Genomic DNA, 22,893 nt, shown 5'->3' with positions numbered 1-22,893 from the left:
CTGTACAATTATGACCACAGGGTGACGGTTGAGATCAAAGGAGTCAGTGAGGTACTGTATGTCATGGGACCTGCATTAACCATGAGTGCTATAAATGGTGATAAATGTTCAGACGTAGTTATTATTATAGCGCCATTTATTCCATGGCGCTTTACAAGTGAAAGAGGGTATACATACAACAATCATTAACAGTACATAACAGACTGGTATAGGAGGAGAGAGGACCCTGCCCGCGAGGGCTCACAGTCTACAGGGAATGGGTGATGGTACAATAGGTGAGGACAGAGCTGGTTGCGCAGTGGTGTACTGGACTGAGGGCTATTGTAGGTTGTAGGCTTGGTGGAAGAGGTGGGTCTTGAGGTTTCTCTTGAAGCTTTCCACGGTAGGGGAGAGTCTGATGTGCCGAGATAGAGCGTTCCAGAGTATGGGGGATGCATGGGAGAAATCTTGTACGCGATTGTGGGAAGAGGAGATAAGAGAGTAGTAGAGAAGGAGACCTTGTGAGGATCTGAGGTTGCGTGCAGGTAGGTACTGGGAGACTAGGTCACAGATGTAGGGAGGAGACAGGGTGTGGATGGCTTTGTATGTCATGGTTAATGTTTTGAACTGGAGTCGTTGGGCGACTTAATACTATGCTTCCATAAAGTGAGGAGTTGTAACCATGTGCATTACAAATTTAGCGCTCCACCATCTTCTCTAGAGCTTTTAGGAGTGCGGACCCTCACAGACGTGGTGCTCCATACACGCTGTGCAGCCAACTCCTGAGTGTAACCGCTACAATTGGAGTTAGGTAAAACGGCTGTGATGGGAGCTATTAGAATATGAGCACATGATGATTTTTACCTGACGGTGTACCAGCGTAGTTTAGAAGCAGAAGACACCTCAGGAAAACTCCAGTGGTGGTGGTGGGGGGGCGTGTTTTCTCCCTGAAGCGTCTTTTCTTATGTCTTTTTGAACATCTTATGGGGCACCTTTGCAGCAGTTTTTTTATTTCATATATAACATGGTGGCTGTCAAAGGAAGGATTGGGTCGCTTCTTTGGCCGGCTTCACACTTGTGATTAACTCGCACAAGTGCAATGCAAGAAAATCTCGCATTGCACTTGGAACAATGTTAATCAATGAGGCAGCTCCCATTGAAAGGAAAAAAATAAATAAGTAAATCGCAGCATGCTGCGTTTTGGTGAGTTTCTCGCGCGAGTCTCTTCAATGCAAGTCTATGTGGGGGGTGGGGAGGGGGAATGTCACACGGACGGCACATACACCATCCTATTGACATGCGTTTTTCTCAATACATTTCACGCCTCAGAGAACACTGTAATTGCTCCTGTACAGAACAGTACATGAATAGCAGCTGCTGAGGGTAAAAACTGCTTGCACACTGACTGCACACTGATAGAAAGTGAGCAGAAATCGTCGACTTTCTAGCATGAGAATCGGACCGATTTTACACTCGCAAGTGTGATTCCAGCCTTAAAGTAGAGAAAAGAAGCGACAAAACCTGGAACATTAAGCACAGAGTGGTTTTGAGATGCTCATTTTTTTCAGGGTTTTTTTTTTTTTTTTAGCACTTTCTCAGGCAGAATACACCCAAAAATGACGTTGTGTGCACTTATCAAAAAACACTCACAATTCACAATGAAACCTCAGAGGGTGGAAACGGAAGTCAGCTGTTCCTTCCAATGGCCTTCACTGTCCACCTCAAAAACCCAATTTCGGGGCGACGTCAGCACGGTCATGGCAGCCATGGGCCTACTTAAGGATACCTGTGTCCGCCATGTGTATACACCTCTGTAGAATATCTATAATTTTGCAGCACTCTGCCAACTTAGGCTATGTGTGCACTGAGCATTTTTCCACGTTTTTCGGGTGCGTTTTTTGTGCATTTTTGGGCTCCAAACTGCATGACTTTGCTTCCTCAGCAAATTCTATGACTTTTCATTTTTGCTGTCCGCATACAACTTTTTTTTTTTTTAGCTGCAGTTTTGAGCTTAAAAAAAACCCCCAAAAAACGTCCTAGTGGGCACATGGCTTACACACTGCAGTACTGTGAGGCTATCGAATTTTCAAATCCTCTATAGGAAAATATAAAATGCCTTGTTCAAATCACTCCTTTTCCAAAAAAACTGGAATAAGAAATGAGAAAGTCATTATCAAAGTGATAACAGTTACAACTATAGCTGATATTGCAAAAAAAAAAAAAAAAAAAATCCCCCATAACAACTAATAGATTGTAAAATAAAGAATTATAATAAATAGCAAATGGAAGAGGAGTACAAGGGGAGGGCACAGACTCCAAACCTAGAGCTGGTCCTACGGAGGGAGGGGCTATATCATGGCTAATTTATAGAGAAGGGGAAGGGGGGGTTAGCAAATGAAACGAGCCAGCCAACCCCCTTCATATATGTCACCAACACACATGGAGAGTAGCCCGCTTGCTGTACTGTGTTCCAAACAAAGACTTAAAAGGGAACCTGTCATCAGAAATTTAGCTTGAAACCTAAAAGTTTCCCCCTCTGCAGCTCCTGGGCTGCATTCTAGCAAGGTTCCTGTACTTTTTGTGGCCCCTTTTAAACCAGGGCTGTGGAGTCGGAGTCGGAGTCGTGGAGTCGGAGTCGGAGTCGGAGCTCATTTTGGTGGAGTCGGAGTCGGTATAAAATGCACCGACTCCGACTCCTAAAATATATAATAAATTGGGGACAGGAGTGCAATGCAGAATGTGCTGAATATTTTACTAAATAATAACATTTAGTATAATGCTTATATTTAAGTGAAAAATTTATTGTAGTACAATGTGAACATCAGACATTTAATTGTTTTTATGATACAATAATCAAGATATTTGGATAGAACATAAAATATTTATTGGAATACAACTTTAGAACACAAAAAACTAATAAATTGTAAATATGTAATATATATATATATATATATATATATATAGTGTATATACACACACAAGATATATATGTAATCTACTGTATATTACATAGTGTATTACATATTTACAATTTATTACAGTTTTTTGTGTTCTAAAGTTGTATTCCAATAAATATATTTTATGTTCTATCCAAATATCTTGATTATTGTATCATAAAAATTATTAAATGTCTGATGTTCACATACACATATTCATGTACTACAATAAATTTTTCACCTAACTATAAGCAATATATGTAGGAGTCGGAGCCGGAGCCGGAGCCGGAGTCGGAGCCGGAGTCGGAGTCGGTGCAAGAGAATTTGAGGAGTCGGAGTCGGAGTCGGAGTCGAAGGTTTGGCTTACCGACTCCACAGCCCTGTTTTAAACCAAAATAAATACTTTATAAACTTGTACCTTTTGCTATGTAAATTTTGTAAATCGTCCATGGGGGCGGGCTCTCTGACCGTTGCTGTTCCTCCAGCAGATTTACGCCGCCCCCCCAACGCTGAATTTCATATCTCAGGACGCCGCCCCTGGGCGCCCGTGGTGCCACGCATGCGCAGTGCGACTGTAGCGGTACTGTGCACTGTGTGCATGTGTGACCGCTGGTGACGTTTTGCGCAGGCACGAGGTTATGGGCGGCGCTGTGAGTGTCATCAGCCCATAACCTCGTGACCGCACTTTCCCCTCTTCCTCCAGCGTTCTCCGCAAGCGCTTGCTGGCCAGATGACCTGACGTCACCTCTTTCCCATCTTGCCCTGCTGCAGGGTAAGATGGGAAGGAGGTGACGTCGGGTCATTTGGGGGAACCTGATGACAGGTTCCCTTTAAGTTGAACAGCCAGTACACTTTAGCGGTTTTGATGCAGATTTGGTGCAGACTGTGCCCAAAATCTGCATATTTATCTTTGTCAAAGTCAATGAGAATGCTTTACTGTTGTGCGCACGTTGCTTATAGTATCTTTGTAGATTTGGTGCAGAAAATACCGTAATCTGGAGCCTGTCAATTGTTGGTGTTTTTTCCAGCGTTTTTGAGCCCTTCCACCTACTGACTTTATTATGAAAAATGCATGGCACAAAAGCGCACGTGTTTTTGGTGAGTTTTTCTCCCAGGCCTTGCAGATTTGATGCAGAAAATTTCTGCACCAAATCTGCAGCGTGCGCACATAGCCTTAAACACATTTAAGCAGCATTATTTTTTGGCGCTGGACATATACAAGGGGATGTATCACCAGGTTTTTGAGCTGCACAAAGTAGGAACAGAGACACTGATTCCAGTGATGTATTAACCGGGCTGCTTGCAGCAGTTTTGATAAAAAAAAATTAAAAAAATAAAAAATAAATAAATAAAAACAGAAAAAAAAAAAAAAAAACACACACCATATTTTGCAGATCTACCAGCTTACTGACTGCTGAGCTGTGTTTAAACCCACCAACACAACTGATTGGCTGAAAGCTTCCAATCAGTTGTGGGGATGTGGCTGGACTATCTGGCAGCAGTAGTCCTCTAATGATGATTAAACAAGAATGTTATAACTACAGCAAACAAACCACTAAGTGAGACATTGCTGGAATCAGGGTCTCTGACTTTATATTATACCGCACTCAGATTAGGTAAAAAAAAAAACAAAAAAAACACCTGGTGACATTCCTTTAATCACCTACTGTTCTTAGGCTACTTTCACACTTGCGTTGGACGGCTTCCGTTGCTATTCGCAGCCCTGAGGAATTACGGTAACTGTTGCAGGAAACCGTTATATTCCTCATAGACTTCTATTAGCTACGGATAGCAACGGATAATCTTGCGTTGCATCCGCTGCACGACACAGCGTCGTTATTTTGACGCTGCGTCGGGCAGAGGGAACGCTGCATGTAACGTTTTTTGAGCAGCGCAATCCGTAGGATTTCGCTGCACATGCTCTCTCTGGCTCCCTGCACACGTAACCAGGGTAAACATCGGGTTACTAAGCAATGCGCTTTCCCTAGTTACCCGATATTTACCCCAGCTACGGGTACAAGGAGCCAGCGCTAAGTGGTGTACGCTGGTAACCAAGGTAAATATCGGGTAACCAAGCAAAGTGATTTGCCTAGTTACCCGATATTTACCCTGGCTAAGTGTGCAGGGAGCCCGACACTTTCCCGCTCGGCTCCGCCCCCCTCCCGCACTTCACTCCACATGTACACACGCACGCACGCACACACTGACACTCACCTCTCCCCAGCCTTGCATTCCTCGCTGCACTGACGTCCTCAGTGCCATGGTCCCGCTCGGCTCCACAAACCCCGCACTCCGCCCCCCCTTACACATTCTCGGCGGCCGAACAATCAGCTGATCACCTGGCGACCGGCTGCTGTGAGCGAGCAGCTGATCACCCGGCGACCGGGTGCTGTGAGCGATCAGCTGATTGTCAGAGCACTTCAATGATTAAGGGCTTTGAACAAAAACAAAACGTATTGGCTGGGATGTGATAGCTGTCTGTACTGCTCGCCTGTGTAGAAGAAAGCTTCCAAATGACTGAATAAAAGTGAGGTTTTAAGTTTTCTACGTCGTGCAGAATTACCATTACAATAATGTGCATCTATTGATCCCACAACCAGCCGGGACTTTTTTCCCCATGAATTCCTCTCTATGAAATTCTCCAAGAAAAAAAAAAAAAAATCAAACTGTGATCTGATAAGTCACAGTCACACATTTTATAAAGCACTTTTGACACACTTTGTTGTTGTAGGTAAGAACAGGCTGGTTTACCTTCGGAGGCTGCGACATGTGATCATTTGTGCTCACCTTAGGCAATATTATGTGATGGAAAAAATGCTGGGCTGCAGACTGTCAGATTTGGCAAATATTTTATATTAAAATGGGGTTGTTACCTTTCAGTTATCTAATATTTCTGTAGTATTGTTACAGAAAAAAAAAAGGAAAAAAAAAAAAACTACATTTGCTCAGTGGCTCAGTGGTTAGCACAGTGGCTCAGTGGTTAGCATTGCAGTCTTGCAGTGCTGGGTTCAAATCCCACCAAGGAAAACATCTGCAAAGAGTTTGTATGTTCTCCCCGTGTTTGCGAGGGGTTCCCTTCGTGTTCCACGGTTTTCTCCCACACTCCAACACATACAGATAGGGAATTTAGATTGTGAGCCCCAATGTGGGTGGTGGGTGATGGGTGGAAGATGGTGATGATGATGGGTGGATGATGATGATGATGATGGGTGGATGATGATGATGATGATGATGGGTGGATGATGATGATGATGATGGGTGGATGATGATGATGGGTGGATGATGATGATGGGTGGATGATGATGATGGGTGGATGATGATGATGGGTGGATGATGATGATGGGTGGATGATGATGATGGGTGGATGATGATGATGGGTGGATGATGATGATGGGTGGATGATGATGATGGGTGGATGATGATGATGATGGGTGGATGATGATGATGATGGGTGGATGATGGGTGGATGATGATGATGGGTGGATGATGATGATGATGGGTGGATGATGATGATGATGGGTGGATGATGATGATGATGGGTGGATGATGATGATGATGATGATGGGTGGATGATGATGATGATGGGTGGATGATGATGATGGGTGGATGATGATGATGATGGGTGGATGATGATGATGATGGGTGGATGATGATGATGATGGGTGGATGATGATGATGATGGGTGGATGATGATGGGTGGATGATGATGGGTGGATGATGATGGGTGGATGATGATGGGTGGATGATGATGATGATGGGTGGATGGATGATGATGATGGGTGGATGGATGATGGGTGGATGGATGATGATGATGATGATGGGTGGATGATGGGTGGATGATGATGGGTGGATGATGATGATGGGTGGATGATGATGATGATGGGTGGATGATGATGATGATGGGTGGATGATGATGATGGGTGGATGATGATGATGATGGGTGGATGATGATGGGTGGATGATGATGGGTGGAAGATGATGGGTGGATGGATGATGATGATGGGTGGAAGATGATGGGTGGATGGATGATGATGATGATGATGGGTGGATGATGATGGGTGGATGATGATGATGGGTGGATGATGATGATGGGTGGATGATGATGATGGGTGGATGATGATGATGGGTGGATGATGATGGTGGGTGGATGATGATGGTGGGTGGATGATGATGGTGGGTGGATGATGATGGTGGGTGGATGATGATGGTGGGTGGATGATGATGGTGGGTGGATGATGATGGTGGGTGGATGATGATGGTGGGTGGATGATGATGGTGGGTGGATGATGATGGTGGGTGGATGATGATGGGTGGATGATGATGATGATGGGTGGATGATGATGATGATGATGGGTGGATGATGATGATGATGGGTGGATGATGATGATGATGATGGGTGGATGATGATGATGATGGGTGGATGATGATTATGATGGGTGGAAGATGATTATGATGGGTGGAAGATGATTATGATGGGTGGATGGATGATGATGATGATGATGGGTGGATGATGATTATGATGGGTGGAAGATGATGGGTGGATGGATGATGATGGGTGGATGATGATGATGATGATGGGTGGATGATGATGATGGGTGGATGATGATGATGGGTGGATGATGATGATGATGGGTGGATGATGATGATGATGATGATGATGATGGGTGGATGATGATGATGATGGGTGGATGATGATGATGATGATGATGGGTGGATGATGATGATGGGTGGATGATGATGATGATGATGGGTGGATGATGATGATGATGAGTGGATGATGATGATGATGATGATGGGTGGATGATGATGATGATGATGATGGGTGGATGATGATGATGAGTGTATGATGATGATGATGATGATGATGGGTGGATGATGATGATGATGATGGGTGGATGATGATGATGATGGGTGGATGATGATGATGATGGGTGGATGATGATGAGGATGATGATGATGGGTGGATGATGATGATGGGTGGATGATGATGATGATGATGGGTGGATGATGATGATGATGATGATGATGATGAGTGGATGATGATGATAATGGGTGGATGATGATGATGATGATGATGATGGGTGGATGATGATGATGATGGGTAGATGATGACAATAATGATGATGATGATGATGATGATGGGTGGATGATGATGATGGGTGGATGATGATGATGATGATGATGATGGGTGGATGATGATGAGGATGATGATGATGGGTGGATGATGAGGATGATGATGATGGGTGGATGATGAGGATGATGATGATGGGTGGATGATGAGGATGATGATGAGGATGATGATCCAGCACTGTGGAATATGATATAAGCAAGTATGATAAATAAATAATACTCACCTTCCCTGGGTCCACTGACGAGTCACATGGAAAACGTAGCGCTGCAGCCAATAAGTGAAGTCAGCGGCTCTGAGCAGCGTGTTTACTTTATACTAGCCGAGCTGCCGAGCTCACTGATTGGCTGCTGCATTGTCAAAGTGATGTCAGCACCAATGCCATACACCAGGAGCAGCAAAAGAGACTGAAACTGGAGAAGGGGAGTAATGTGCAAACTTTTTTTTTTGTTTTAAATACAACTTCAGCTATGGTAGAAACCTAAAAGGTTATTCTGCAGTTGTCTCTTCCCCTTCTCGGTCTCTGGCAGGGTGAGCACTGCTCCATGAAGGACAGTTCTGGAGAGTAGCTTAGATGTAGTATTAGTAAAGCACGGTGGCTCAGTGGTTAGCACTGCAGTCATGCAACGCTGGGGTCCTGGGTTCAGATTTGGTATTCTCCCCGTGTTTTTCTTTCAGTTTTTCCAACACTCCAAAGATATAATAATAGGAAATTTAGCTTGAGCCTCAATAGGGACAGTGATAATGATGTCTGTAAAGCGCTGTGGAAATTAATAGTGGTATACAAGCAAAGAATATGAATCACAAGTTCTGCTGTAACACATTCAGCTCTCAGTAGTTTGTTCTGAAGCCTATATTGCTATCACTATTTTACATATAAAGATAACAGGGCACTTGAACCAGCACACCGCTTCAGAAAGTGAGAGCCATGATTGGGAGAATTTCTCTGAAAGCAGCAATGGTGGGAGCTCTTGATCGCACAAGATTTGATAAAAGCAACTTATGAGCTGAGAAGGAGCTAGAGGAAGGGAGATAATCTAGTAACTGTTGTAAAGAAATCACCTGGATGAATAAAGTTGACTGGCACATTAAGCGTTAATTCCTCTCCTGGAATTAAAAAGGGAATCTGTCACCAGGTTTTTACTAACTAATCTGAGAGCAGCATGATGAAGGAAAAGAGATTTTAGCGATGTGTGACTTACTGGGCTGCACAGTGTAGCTTTTATAAAATCACTGTTTAATCAGCAGTAGGTTATCATTAGAGGACTACTTGGCGTGCTGCCAGGTAGTCCAGCATATTCATGAGCTCTGTATAAGGGCGAGCGTGAGCCGAGTGTCATGCGACTGTGACCCGATCCTGCAATCAGGCCACAGCTGCGAAGCAGAGGGTGGGCACTGCGGAGGAGAGGGAGGGGTTAATTCCCCCCCCCAGCTCCTCCATTGTCAGCCTGTGCGTATATCGCACTGCACTGGGATAACATCCGAGTGCAGTCTGATGTTTCTCTCGCACCCATTCACTTGAATGAGTGATATGGCTCCAGCAGAAAATCACAGCATGCTGCTACTGACCAACTGCTCTCCCTCATTGACTAACATTGGTCACAGTGCAATGCGAGATTTTCTCGCATTGCACTCGTCCAATTTCAACGCTCGTGTGAGCTCACCCTAACTGCTAGATCTGCAGTAGAGAAAACATTGCCTTTATCAAAATGACAGCAAACAGCTCAGTAAGCGACATTGCTTGAATCAGGATCTCTGCCCCTACGTTATGCTGCTCTCAGATGGGGGAGCAAAAACCTGGTGTTAGATTCCCTTTAACTACTGCCTACTCCAGGCCAGCATCAGGGCAGGCACTAGTTGCAGAGCTCCATGGAAACCAGCTTAACACTATAAAAGATAATTGCTGACAATTATAATGAAAACTGCAATTTGCTAACTGGAAAGGTAACATGTGAATCATGAAATGCATACCTGCCAAGACTATTAGGAAAAAAGAGATATTTAGCAATCGCATTGATCAATGTAACCGAGCCCCAATACTTCGCCAAGGTATATCTCTATATTGGGGTCCCTAACTGTGTGTCATCTCATCACAATTAAAAACTGCTATGTGTGGAGAGGGGACTTGTTTATATAGGAGATGGAAAAAAAACATGGTCGAAAGGGGTGGAGCTGTGTTCACATTCAGAAAAAACTTCATAATACCATTATCATATTATTGGATGTGCAGCCTTCATCTTTATTGATTATGTATTTTTTGGCTTGCACTCTGTATACATATATACATATTGGTGCTCACTTCAGTTATCCCACCAAGGACACCATCTGCAAGGAGTTTGTATGTTCTCCCCGTGTTTGCGTGGGTTTCCTCCGGGTACTCCGGTTTCCTCCCACACTCCAAAGACATACTGATAGGGACTCTAGATTGTGAGCCCCAATGGGGACAGTGTTGCCAATGTATGTAAAGTGCTGTGGAATTAATAGCGCTATATAAATGAATAACATTATTATTATTAATTTATCCTTTAGTATTATGAAGTTTTCTTATGAAAAATAATTGCTCTCAATGCAGAAGAGTGTCAGCAGATGGAAAAATCAAGTAAGTTGCAAACTTGCTTATTTTCATGCTGTCTAACTAAAGCAAGTTAATACAATGAAAGTAACCTTTTATCTCTAAAGTCCGCAACCCCTTTAATTGATACACTGTAGCACTAAAAAAAAAAAAAAAAAAAACAAACAGATTTTTGTAAATGCTGCTGATCACAGAAGGCAGCCTAGACTGTGCATTGGGGCCCCCTCCCAGCTGTGAGCAGGGGCCTGTACAAGTTTTTTCGCCTCTAGGTGTAAAGAAGAAAGTTTTTGTCCACTGACAATGGAAATCTAGAAACTGATGAATATTAGAAAGATGCAGAGTAATTCATTACATGCTATTTTCGGAGTTGCTATCCTCGCACTGGTGCATTTACCGCAGGTTATGCTGCAAAAGAATTATTTAAACTGTCTTCATCTCAAACAAGTGAATTGAAATTATTTTGCAGAATTTTCTGCAACGAAACCTGCAGCGTGGGCACCCCCCTTAGGATATGTTCCCACAGAACGCATTTATAAGACCTCCTTGCGCTAATGTACCGCAGTGATATCAATCTCAGGACACTGGGGGAAGCCACAAAGTTAACCATTTGCAGTGCAGAGGAAGAAATTCATACTGATGCTTTCTCCATTATATGGACAAGCTGCGGATTTCAAAGCCGGCTTTCTTGTCACTTTACGGTGGTGATACTCTTCACAGCATCTGGGGCACTTTACTGGCAACATAAAACACAGCAGATTTTTTGGAAGTAAACGACTGAATAGGATAACTGAAGTGAACACTAATATATATATTATGAGTGCAAGCCAAAAATTACATACTATATACGGATAAGGCTGCACATCAAACTTAGATAATAGTATAATGCCTCAAGCATATGGACAAATATTGGAATATACAATGAAAAATGCTACTTGCTAATTTGAACATGTGAATAATGAATTGCATACCTGCCATGAATATTAGGAAAAAGGAGATATTTAGCAATCGCATTGATCAATGTAACTGAGCCCCAAGGCCTCGTCAAGGCATATCTCTATATTGGGGTCCCTAGCTCTGTGACCCTAACTGTGTGTCATCTCATTGCAATTAAAAACTGCTATGGGTGGAGAGGGGTAACTAAGGACTTTCTTATATAGGAGATGGAAAAAACATGGCCGAAAGGGGCGGAGCTGTGTTCACATTCAGAAAAAAAACTACATATAACTGAATAGGATAACTGAAGTGAGCACTAATATATATATATATATATGAGTGCAAGCCAAAAATACATACTATATATAAGAATAAGGCTGCACATCAAACTTGGATAATGGTATAATGCCTCAAGCATATGGAAAAATATTGGAATATACAATGAAAAATGCTACTTGCTAATTTGAACATGTGAATAATGAATTGCATACCTGCCATGAATATTAGGAAAAAGGAGATATTTAGCAATCGCATTGATCAATGTAACTGAGCCCCAAGGCCTCGTCAAGGCATATCTCTATATTGGGGTCCCTAGCTCTGTGACCCTAACTGTGTGTCATCTCATTGCAATTAAAAACTGCTATGGGTGGAGAGGGGTAACTAAGGACTTTCTTATATAGGAGATGGAAAAAACATGGCCGAAAGGGGCGGAGCTGTGTTCACATTCAGAAAAAAAAAACTACATATAACTGAATAGGATAACTGAAGTGAACACTAATATATATATTATGAGTGCAAGCCAAAAATTACATACTATATACGGATAAGGCTGCACATCAAACTTAGATAATAGTATAATGCCTCAAGCATATGGACAAATATTGGAATATACAATGAAAAATGCTACTTGCTATTGCAATGAGATGACACACAGTTAGGGTCACAGAGCTAGGGACCCCAATATAGAGATATGCCTTGACGAGGCCTTGGGGCTCAGTTACATTGATCAATGCGATTGCTAAATATCTCCTTTTTCCTAATATTCATGGCAGGTATGCAATTCATTATTCACATGTTCAAATTAGCAAGTAGCATTTTTCATTGTATATTCCAATATTTGTCCATATGCTTGAGGCATTATACTATTATCTAAGTTTGATGTGCAGCCTTATCCGTATATATTTTTGGAAGTAAAAACACAGTGAAAAAAAATCTTATTTTTCGGTACTTGGGAAAGTAGCCTTAATGTTTTATAGGTAAATACACAGGACAAGTGAAACTGAGTAGAAACAGTACGTTTTCCCTCAAGAAACCGGTATGATGCCACAATTCCCATGCCCGTACAAGAGACAAAAGAAGTGTAATAGCAAGAGCCTAAGGGGCACTTTGCACACTACGACATCGCAAGCCGATGGTAGCGATGCCGAGCGCGATAGTCCCCGCCCCCGTCGCACATCCGATATCTTGTGATAGCTGCCGTAGCGAACATTATCGCTACGGCAGCTTCACATACACTCACCTGCCCTGCGACGTCGCTCTGGCCGGCAGCGTCACAGCGACGTCACACAGCAGGCGGCCAATAGAAGCGGAGGGGCGGAGATGAGCGGGACGTAACATGCTGCCCACCTCCTTCCTTCCTCATTGCAGCCGGAACGCAGGTAAGGTGATGTTCCTCGCTCCTGCGGCTTCATACACAGCGATGTGTGCTACCGCAGGAACGAGGAATAACATCGTACCTGTCGCTGCAGCGACATTATGGAAATGTCCGACACTACACCGATCATACAATTTCGACACTTTTGCGCTCGTTAATCGTAGTAAAAAGGATTCACATACTCCGATGTCGACAACGACGCCGGATGTGCGTCAATTTCAATTGACCCCACCGACATCGCAGCTGTGATGTCGTAGCGTGCTAAGTACCCCTAAGTCTAGTTTCACACATCCTTCTTTTCCCCAGATTGCTGGATCCGGCACACTCCAGTACAGTGTATACAGTACAATAGCAGCGCAACAAGCTCCGGTCACATGCTGTCATGTGACTGGAGCATGTGACCCGGAAGTTGCCGCGCTGCCATTAAACTAGCCTAAGCCAGACACACCAACTCCACAAGTGCCAGGATCCCCAGGATATATACACTGGGGTGGGCAGAATCTGCTCAAATGAAATTAACACTTGTGCTTAGAATTTTCCTATGATTTGTCTATTATATCATCAGTAATGATAAAATATACAAATGTTGTAAGAAGATCATGAGTGCATTTCATCACCCTGCAGCCAGTCTTAACTAAAGAGGTTGTCCACTACTTTTACATTGATGGCCTATCCTTAGGCCTGAGTACGATACCCTGCACCCCTACCGATCAGCTGTTCTCGGCGGCGGCAGTAGGTGGCCGGGAATTCTCAGTTCCAGAGCTGCTTTGATAACAGATAGTGGCTGCAGCGAGGAACTGCATATCCACCTCCTATTGATCTGAATGGGAAGCGGATGTGCAGTACCAGGCTGTGGCCACTATTAGTTGATGGGGCAGCTCTGGAACTCAGCATTTCTGGCCGCCGGCTGCCACCACTGGGACTGAGAACTGATCAGCGTAGACTGAGCCCTCACGTGCAGGGACCTCTGTCCTCCTGTACCTGTCTGTGCCTTGTATTGTTTATGATTATTGTATCTGTCCCCATTTGTTTACTCCTTTCACATGTAAAGCGCCACGGAATAAATGGCGCTATAATAATTAGTAATAATAATAATAATAATAATAATAATAATAATAATAATAATCAGCGGTGGCCAGTCAGACAATGATGACCTATCCTACAAATAGGCCATTAATGTAAAAGTAAAAGACAATCTCTAAGTCTCAATGTCACACTTCATATACGTGTCACATGTGATCATTGTAGCCCCAACGCCCCTTTACTAACCATATGCAGAATGTACTGAACAAGAGAACATTGCAGAAGCCGTCCTGGTGCTGACGTGTCACAGAGGTGATACCACTACAGAGAGGAAATCCTCAATAACAGCATAAAGCATCTGTGTGCGGCTAACAGGCGTCCTACACAAGGCACAGGCTGCAACGGCGCAGGGGACATGTACGCACTGGGGTTGCAATGTTAACATGCACTAGGGCTTAGATCAGTGGGTGCTGCTAGTTAGGAAGGAATTCATGTATTATAAGAGTTATCCAGGAATAGAAAAAGAAGGAAAAAAAAAAAAAAAAAAAAGAAAGAAACAAGCTGTTACATAGTTACTAAGGTTGAAAAAAAGACCCAGGTCCAGCTAGTTTAACCTTCCTCCACCAGTTCTACATTTGGTCACTGAGTCATTTATAACTGACAATGTTGTGTACTGAGGAAATCATCCAGCCCTCATATAAAAGCTGTTATAGCATCTGCCATTACTACCTCTTGTGGTAGGGCATTCCACAGTCTGACTGCTCTAACTGTAAAGAACCCTTTCCTATTTAGCTGCCGGAATCGCTTTTCTTCCACTCGCAGTGAGTGCCCCCTGGTCCTTAGTATTGTCTTAGGACATTATACATAAATTCCTAAATACATTTTATTAACCTAATCACACTAATTTTATCTAGAGAGGTAATTATCTTAGTAAATCAAAATCTGCACCACCTTATTGTACTGACAGAAACCTTTTCTAGAATCTTAAAGGGAATCTGTCACCAGGTTTTTGCCACCTAATCTGAAAGCAGCATAATGTAGGGGCAAAGATCCTGATCCCATCAGTGTGTCACTTACTGGACTGTTTAGTGTAGTTTTTATAAAATCACTGTTTAATCAGCAGTAGATTCTCATTAGAGGACTACTTGTCGTGCTGCAGGTAGTCCAGCATATTCATGTGCTCTGTATAAATGCTAGATCTGCAGCAGAGAAAACATTGATTTTTATCAAAATGACAGAAAACAGCTCATTAAGTGACACATCATTGGAATCTGTATCTCTGTCTCTACATTATACTGCTCTCAGATGGGGTAGCAAAAACCTAGTGACGGATTCCCTTAAAGGGAATCTGTCAGAAGGGACAACAGTCCTAAACCATCTATATGTGCATGTAGGTCAGAGGAAGCTGAATAATATGATACTGTGACTTCTGAGATCCGATGTCTTATTCCAGAGTAATCCAGGTTTTTCTCATACGTAAATGAGCTGTTACGATATATGGAGAGCCGGACACTGATCGCCCCGAGTTTCTGCCTCCAGAGTCTATTGTAAGGGTGTTGTCACACTGGCGTATGAGACTCTCTCTCATTGCACTCGACCCAATGATAGTAATTAAAGCAGCTCAGATCTATGATATTTTCCTCAGCCAAAATCAGACAGAGGAAGGAAGGAAAAAAATAAATAAATAAAAATCGCTGCATGCTGTGATTGTGTGCAAGTCTCACTTCACGCGCACTCATACAACTATATGGGTGCAACAAACATCGGACTGCACTGATGACATTCATGTGCGGTGTGATTTATGCACAGACAGGCAGCGGAGGAGATGGAGAGATCACTCTCCTTCTTCTCCGCATCTGTGATCAAACTGCAAGAACGATCACAGTAGAATGACACTCGGCTCACATTTGCAGCAGAGCCCGAGCCCAGCATCATCAGCATCTTGGATCGGATGCATACGCTAGTAGGACTCTAACCTAGGGGAGCATTACCAGTGTGAGACATGTAGATCAGAAGAGCCGACTGTCAGTCATTACATGTCTCACACTGATAACACTCCCTTTCATTTAAAAGCAAGCTCTGGAGGCAGATTCTCAGGGAGATCCGTGTCCGGTCCATAGATCTTAACAGCTCATTTACATATAGGAAAAAACCTGGATTTCTCAGGACAAGAACACTGATTGCAGATATTAAGGTATCATTTTATTTAGCTTCCTATGACCTACATGCATAAATAGACGGCTTAGGAGGGTTGATTCTACTGACAGATTCCCTTTAATAGGACAGGTGCAGAAGGAAGCTGTGCTCCCAGTGGATAATATAATGTAAAACTGAAAAAAATCAGCAGTGCAGAGGTAAGAAGAGGCTGCTCACATTGCTGTCACTCTGCATTGGAGAATACTAAGTGACTACTGTTACCCAGAGATACCTTAAGTATGTGGTTTAGGTTATCTCTGGGTAACAGCAGCCACTTAGCTTTCACAAAATCAGTGTGGACAGCAGTGTTAGTAGCCTCTACTTACCTCTGCACTCCTGGATTATCCAGTTTTACATCATATCTACTGGGTGCACAGCTTCCTACACATGAGAGAGGGGATGCTTCCTACTGCACTTGCTCACAGGCATTCTTCTATTAAAATTCCAAGACACTCTTCTGTTGTGGGAACAAAAAAGTGAGAATTTTATTGTACTACAGTAATTACACCTATGGAAAAAAAACAAAAAAAAAAAAAAAAAAAAAAAAAAAAAAAAACAGATTTGCTTACGAATGTACTTACAATTATATTTTCTTCAATTGTTTACTATTCTCGGATAACCCTTTTAAAAGAAATGTCATAATGATTTGCCTTGTTACTTATCAAGAATAAAAACAATTACAAAAATAAAAAGAAACAAGACATCCTGGAGACCTTTAAAAGGTGTTTTCAAAGAAAAGAGAAAATGAAATGCTGTTAACACAAAGTTTTATAACTGACTAATAGTTGTAGCCGGGGGGCTCGGACTGTAGGTGGTCTGTTTATAGAGTTGGCATGTGACCGTTAAGTACATGATTTCTGATTTCACCAGCTAAGCCCCCATTTCTCTGTCCATGCATCAGCTGTGATATAGAAGGGGGCAGCTTTACTAGAGAAATATACAGATAATCCGCCGCCTTAAGGGTATGTGCGCACGTTGCTTTTTACCTGCTATTTTGCTGCTTTTTCTTCTGCGCTGTTTAATGCCAAAATGGATGTGTTCTTCTATTCAAGCAAAGTCTATGGGAATTTGGGTTTCTTGTTCACACTATGTTGTTCAAAATGCTGCCTTTTTGTGGCAGAACTTTGGTCAAAAACTCAGCTTTTCAAAGAAGCGACATGTCAATTGTTTTTGCCATTTGGGTTTTGCACTGCAAAGCTGAGTTTTTGACCAAAGTTCTGCCACAAAAAGGCAGCATTTTGAACAACATAGTGTGAACAAGAAACCCAAATTCCCATAGACTTTGCTTGAATAGAAAAACACATCCATTTTGGCATTAAACAGCGCAGAAGAAAAAGCAGCAAAAAAGCAGGTAAAAAGCAGGTAAAAAGCAACGTGCGCACATACCCTTACACAGCTCTACTGAAGGGACAGAGGAAATCTCCTGATTTGCATTGGGACACAGAGGCTTCCTGTGAATTATGGCACCTGGGTCAATATAACAATAATTGTAAGTTACACAACATATTATTTACAGCTGATTATTAGCTAAATATTTCACTTAACACCTTGGAAGCGAAGTTCACACTATTGTAGACATTTTATCATACGTTTGATGCAGTTTTCGCATTAGGACAAAGCGCACACAGGTTTCCCTATTTAGCCTAATAAAATGACGGAAACGTGACCAGAAACTGAATGTATGCCATTATATAACTATGGTGTCCATTATCGCTGCATGTGTCCGTCATAGGACACATCTTCTTGCAGGAGCTCCTAATAGCTAAAAAAACAGAGCTCCAAATTCAAGTGTGAGTGTCGCCCAAACGGCTCTTTCCTTTAAGGGGCACTTTGCACACTACGACATTGCAGGTGCGATGTCGGTGGGGTCAAATCGAAAGTGACACACATCCGGCGTCACTGTCGACATCGGAGTATGTGAATCCTTTTTACTACGATTAACGAGCACAAAAGCGTCGAAATCGTATGATCGGTGTAGTGTCGGTCATTTCCATAATTTCGGAAGGACCGATGTTACGATGTTGTTCCTCGTTCCTGCGGCAGCACACATCGCTGTGTGTGAAGCCGCAGGAGCGAGGAACATCGCCTTACCTGCGTCCCGGCTGCAATGGGGAAGGAGGGAAGTGGGCGGGATGTTTACATCCCGCTCATCTCTGCCCCTCCGCTTCTATTGGCCGCCTGCCGTGTGACGTCGCTGTGATTCCGCACGACCCGCCCACCTTAGGAAGGAAGCGGTTTGCCATCCAGAGCGACGTCGCAGGACAGGTAAGTGCATGTGAAGCTGCGGCAGCTATCACAAGATATCGCAGCTGCGACGGGGGCGGGGACTATCGCGCTCGGCATTGCTACCATCGGCTTGCGATGTCGTAGTGTGCAAAGTACCCCTAAGTCTTGTGGAGTTGTGACATTTATTATTATCAGGCTATAATATGCTGGATTATCAGATTTTCTGGATTATCATATGCTGGATTACGACTGCACACAGATCCGTGATGTAACCGCGGCGCACATACATGACATTTACATGCAAAGACCTAATAAAGATAATGCAACGTGATATAAAACAGTGCGATAACATCAGACAGACATGCAGCAGGTCATGCCCCCCTGACAAACCCCATGCTGGCGCTCACACTCACTTGGCCTCCCTTTTTACAGGGCGCTGCACCACTTCCACGCGTGTTCACCTCCACAAAGACACAAGGCCACAATGCTCCAGTAAAATAAAAAAAAAGGACTACTAGTACCAGGCTGTCACTGCACACACAGGACAGGGGCACTGCTGAGCCAGCAGGCAGGTGGGACAGGGACAGCACTTCCTTCTTATTTCTGACAGCTCTCAGTTATCAGAGAACAAAATATAATAAAAAAAAATCCACTACAAATCCCCCCAGAACCCAGGAAGCAGCCCCTGCAGCCACTGACATGCACAGCCCTGACAGAGAGCTAATTTGAGAGGACCCGGCCGGAAGGAAGGAAGAGAAACTGGATGTGTGCGTTCCAAGCCTCGCTCAAGGTGGACTCCGCCCCTTTTGTGTAATCATGTGATCAATTTTCTCCTATTCACACGTTAGTTAGTAAATTCAGGAATGCCAGAGGACCTTTGATGATGTCATGAGCACGTGATCAGTCACGTGCTGGGGAGGAGTCAATCTCTCTGTTGTTGTGTACAATGTAACCACGTGAGCGGCTGACGAAAGACATGTAGTGGAGATAGCGGAACGGCCGCACGGCGCGTGTAGCAGAGCTGTGCGTAATCTGCAGGGAGCAGGACTGGATATAATCTCTGGGGAGGACTGTACATATAATCTCTGGGGAGGACTGTACATATAATCTCTAGGGAGGACTGTACATATCTCTGGGGAGGACTGTACATATCTCTAGGAGGACTACATATAATCTCTGGGGAGGACTATACATATCTCTAGGAGGACTACATATAATCTCTGGGGAGGACTATACATATCTCTAGGAGGACTACATATCTCTGGGGAGGACTGTACATATAATCTCTGGGGAGGACTGTACATATCTCTAGGAGGACTGTACATATCTCTAGGAGGACTGTACATATAATCTCTGGGGAGGACTGTACATATCTCTAGGAGGACTGTACATATCTCTAGGAGGACTGTACATATAATCTCTGGGGAGGACTGTACATATCTCTAGGAGGACTGTACATATCTCTGGGGAGGACTGTACATATCTCTAGGAGGACTGTACATATCTCTGGGGAGGACTGTACATATCTCTAGGAGGACTGTACATATAATCTCTGGGGAGGACTGTACATATCTCTAGGAGGACTGTACATATCTCTGGGGAGGACTGTACATATCTCTAGGAGGACTGTACATATCTCTAGGAGGACTGTACATATAATCTCTGGGGAGGACTGTACATATCTCTAGGAGGACTGTACATATCTCTAGGAGGACTGTACATATCTCTAGGAGGACTGTACATATAATCTCTGGGGAGGACTGTACATATCTCTAGGAGGACTACATATAATCTCTGGGGAGGACTATACATATCTCTAGGAGGACTACATATCTCTGGGGAGGACTGTACATATAATCTCTGGGGAGGACTGTACATATCTCTAGGAGGACTGTACATATCTCTAGGAGGACTGTACATATCTCTAGGAGGACTGTACATATAATCTCTGGGGAGGACTGTACATATCTCTAGGAGGACTGTACATATCTCTAGGAGGACTGTACATATAATCTCTGGGGAGGACTGTACATATCTCTAGGAGGACTGTACATATCTCTGGGGAGGACTGTACATATCTCTAGGAGGATTGTACATATCTCTAGGAGGACTGTACATATAATCTCTGGGGAGGACTGTACATATCTCTAGGAGGACTGTACATATCTCTAGGAGGACTGTACATATCTCTAGGAGGACTGTACATATCTCTGGGGAGGACTGTACATATCTCTAGGAGGACTACATATAATCTCTGTGGAGGACTATACATGTCTCTAGGAGGACTACATATCTCTGGGGAGGACTGTACATATAATCTCTGGGGAGGACTGTACATATCTCTAGGAGGACTGTACATATCTCTAGGAGGACTGTACATATCTCTAGGAGGACTGTACATATAATCTCTGGGGAGGACTGTACATATCTCTAGGAGGACTGTACATATCTCTAGGAGGACTGTACATATCTCTAGGAGGACTGTACATATAATCTCTGGGGAGGACTGTACATATCTCTAGGAGGACTGTACATATAATCTCTGGGGAGGACTGTACATATCTCTAGGAGGACTGTACATATAATCTCTGGGGAGGACTGTACATATCTCTAGGAGGACTGTACATATAATCTCTGGGGAGGACTGTACATATCTCTAGGAGGACTGTACATATCTCTGGGGAGGACTGTACATATCTCTAGGAGGACTGTACATATCTCTAGGAGGACTGTACATATAATCTCGAGGAAACAGGACTGTGTATATAATCTCCAGGGAGCAAGACTATGCGTATAATCTCTAGGCAGCAGGACTGTACATATAATCTCTGGGGAGCAGGACTGTACATATAATCTGTGGGGAGCAGGACTGTACATATAATCTGTGGGGAGCAGGACTGTACATATAATTTCTAGGGAGCAGGACTGTACATATAATCTCTATGGAGCAGGATTGTACATATAATCTCTGGGGAGCAGGACTGTATATATAATCTCTAGGGAACAGGACTGTACATATAATCTCTGGGGAGGACTTTACATATAATCTCCAGGGAGCAGGACTATACGTATAATCTCTAGGGAGCAGGACTGTACATATAATCTGTGGGGAGAAGGACTGTACATATAATCTCTAGGGAGCAGGACTGCACATATAATCTCTAGGGAGCAGGACTGTACATATAATCTGTGGGGAGCAGGACTGTACATATAATTTCTAGGGAGCAGGACTGCACATATAATCTCTGGGGAGCTGAACTATACATATAATCTCTAGGGACCAGGACTGTATATATAATCTCTAGGGAACAGGACTGTACATATAATCTCTGGGGAGGACTTTACATATAATCTCTAGGGAGCAGGACTATACATATAATCTCTAGGGAGCAGGACTTTGAATATACAGTCATATGAAAATGTGGCGCCCTGGACAAGCCAGGTCGTCACAGGTACTGCAATAACACACCCCACACCCCGGCTAGGCACACCGAAGTCAGACAAAAATCCTTGTTGCCTCCGTCGAGGGGCTGATGTCCACACCAGGGGGTGGAGCCAGGCGGTTGGCCCCACCCACCGAGGAGTTCACAGTCCTGGAGGCGGGAAAAGGAAGTCAGTGTAGTGAAGAGGAGTTCAGATCAGTTAGGGAGTTGGAGAGTGAAGTGGTAGTAGAGGAGACTGACCGTGTCCGAGTGCGTGACCTGGGCACATACAGCAAGGTTGGCAGACGGTGGTGACCGTCTGCAGGAGGGGCTGATTGACGTGAACCGTAAGGACCGGGGACGGGCGGTGGCCCGCCGGTACCGGATCGGGGAGCGAAGAGAAGCCAGCACCATTCGGCAGGGCCTACTACGGACCCCGACCAGGCTTGGAGTCGCCGTAAAACCGGTCAAATCCATTAGCGAAGGGAACATCCGGGGTTTCCCAGCAGTCAAGACCCGATTGAAGGCAACAGCTCAAACCGTGAAGGGAAATACAGTCACCGCCAAGGCTACAGTTCCCAGGGCCAGAGCCTGCGGGCAAAAGGGGCTCCCTCAGCCTCCATCCAAGCTGGGGAGCGGGTTACCGGTGGGAAGTCACCAGAACCGAGAACACAACACAGGTACAGGGAAAGGCAGTCACCGCCAACCTACCGGGAGAAGAACCACCGCAGCCGTCTGTGGGACCCGTCCATCCAGCCGTTTGCTTTACCGGAGACTTTGTATTCATCATTGGCTGAGTGAGTACCACTGTGCCGTGCGGCACC

General features: G+C 44.0%; 1 protein-coding gene across 2 annotated transcripts in view; it reads right to left on the bottom strand.

The window, feature by feature from the left end:
- ARB2A (ARB2 cotranscriptional regulator A) overlaps window positions 1-19,382 on the bottom strand; it is a 631,322-nt gene extending 611,940 nt beyond the window's left edge. The window contains exons 1-2 of one of the 2 annotated variants that reach the window (XM_075325101.1): window positions 19,061-19,382; window positions 17,003-17,042 (exon numbers count right to left, since the gene is read on the bottom strand). The gene's annotated coding sequence lies outside the window, so the exon portion shown is untranslated. The remainder of the gene's footprint in view (window positions 1-17,002; window positions 17,043-19,060) is intronic. The other variant, XM_075325100.1, reaches the window with a different exon arrangement.
- Between the last annotated feature and the right edge of the window lie 3,511 nt (window positions 19,383-22,893).

The sequence above is a fragment of the Anomaloglossus baeobatrachus genome, chromosome 1, assembly GCF_048569485.1.
Source record: "Anomaloglossus baeobatrachus isolate aAnoBae1 chromosome 1, aAnoBae1.hap1, whole genome shotgun sequence".
NCBI lineage: Eukaryota > Metazoa > Chordata > Amphibia > Anura > Aromobatidae > Anomaloglossus > Anomaloglossus baeobatrachus.
This window is presented reverse-complemented; position numbering and strand designations above follow the sequence as displayed.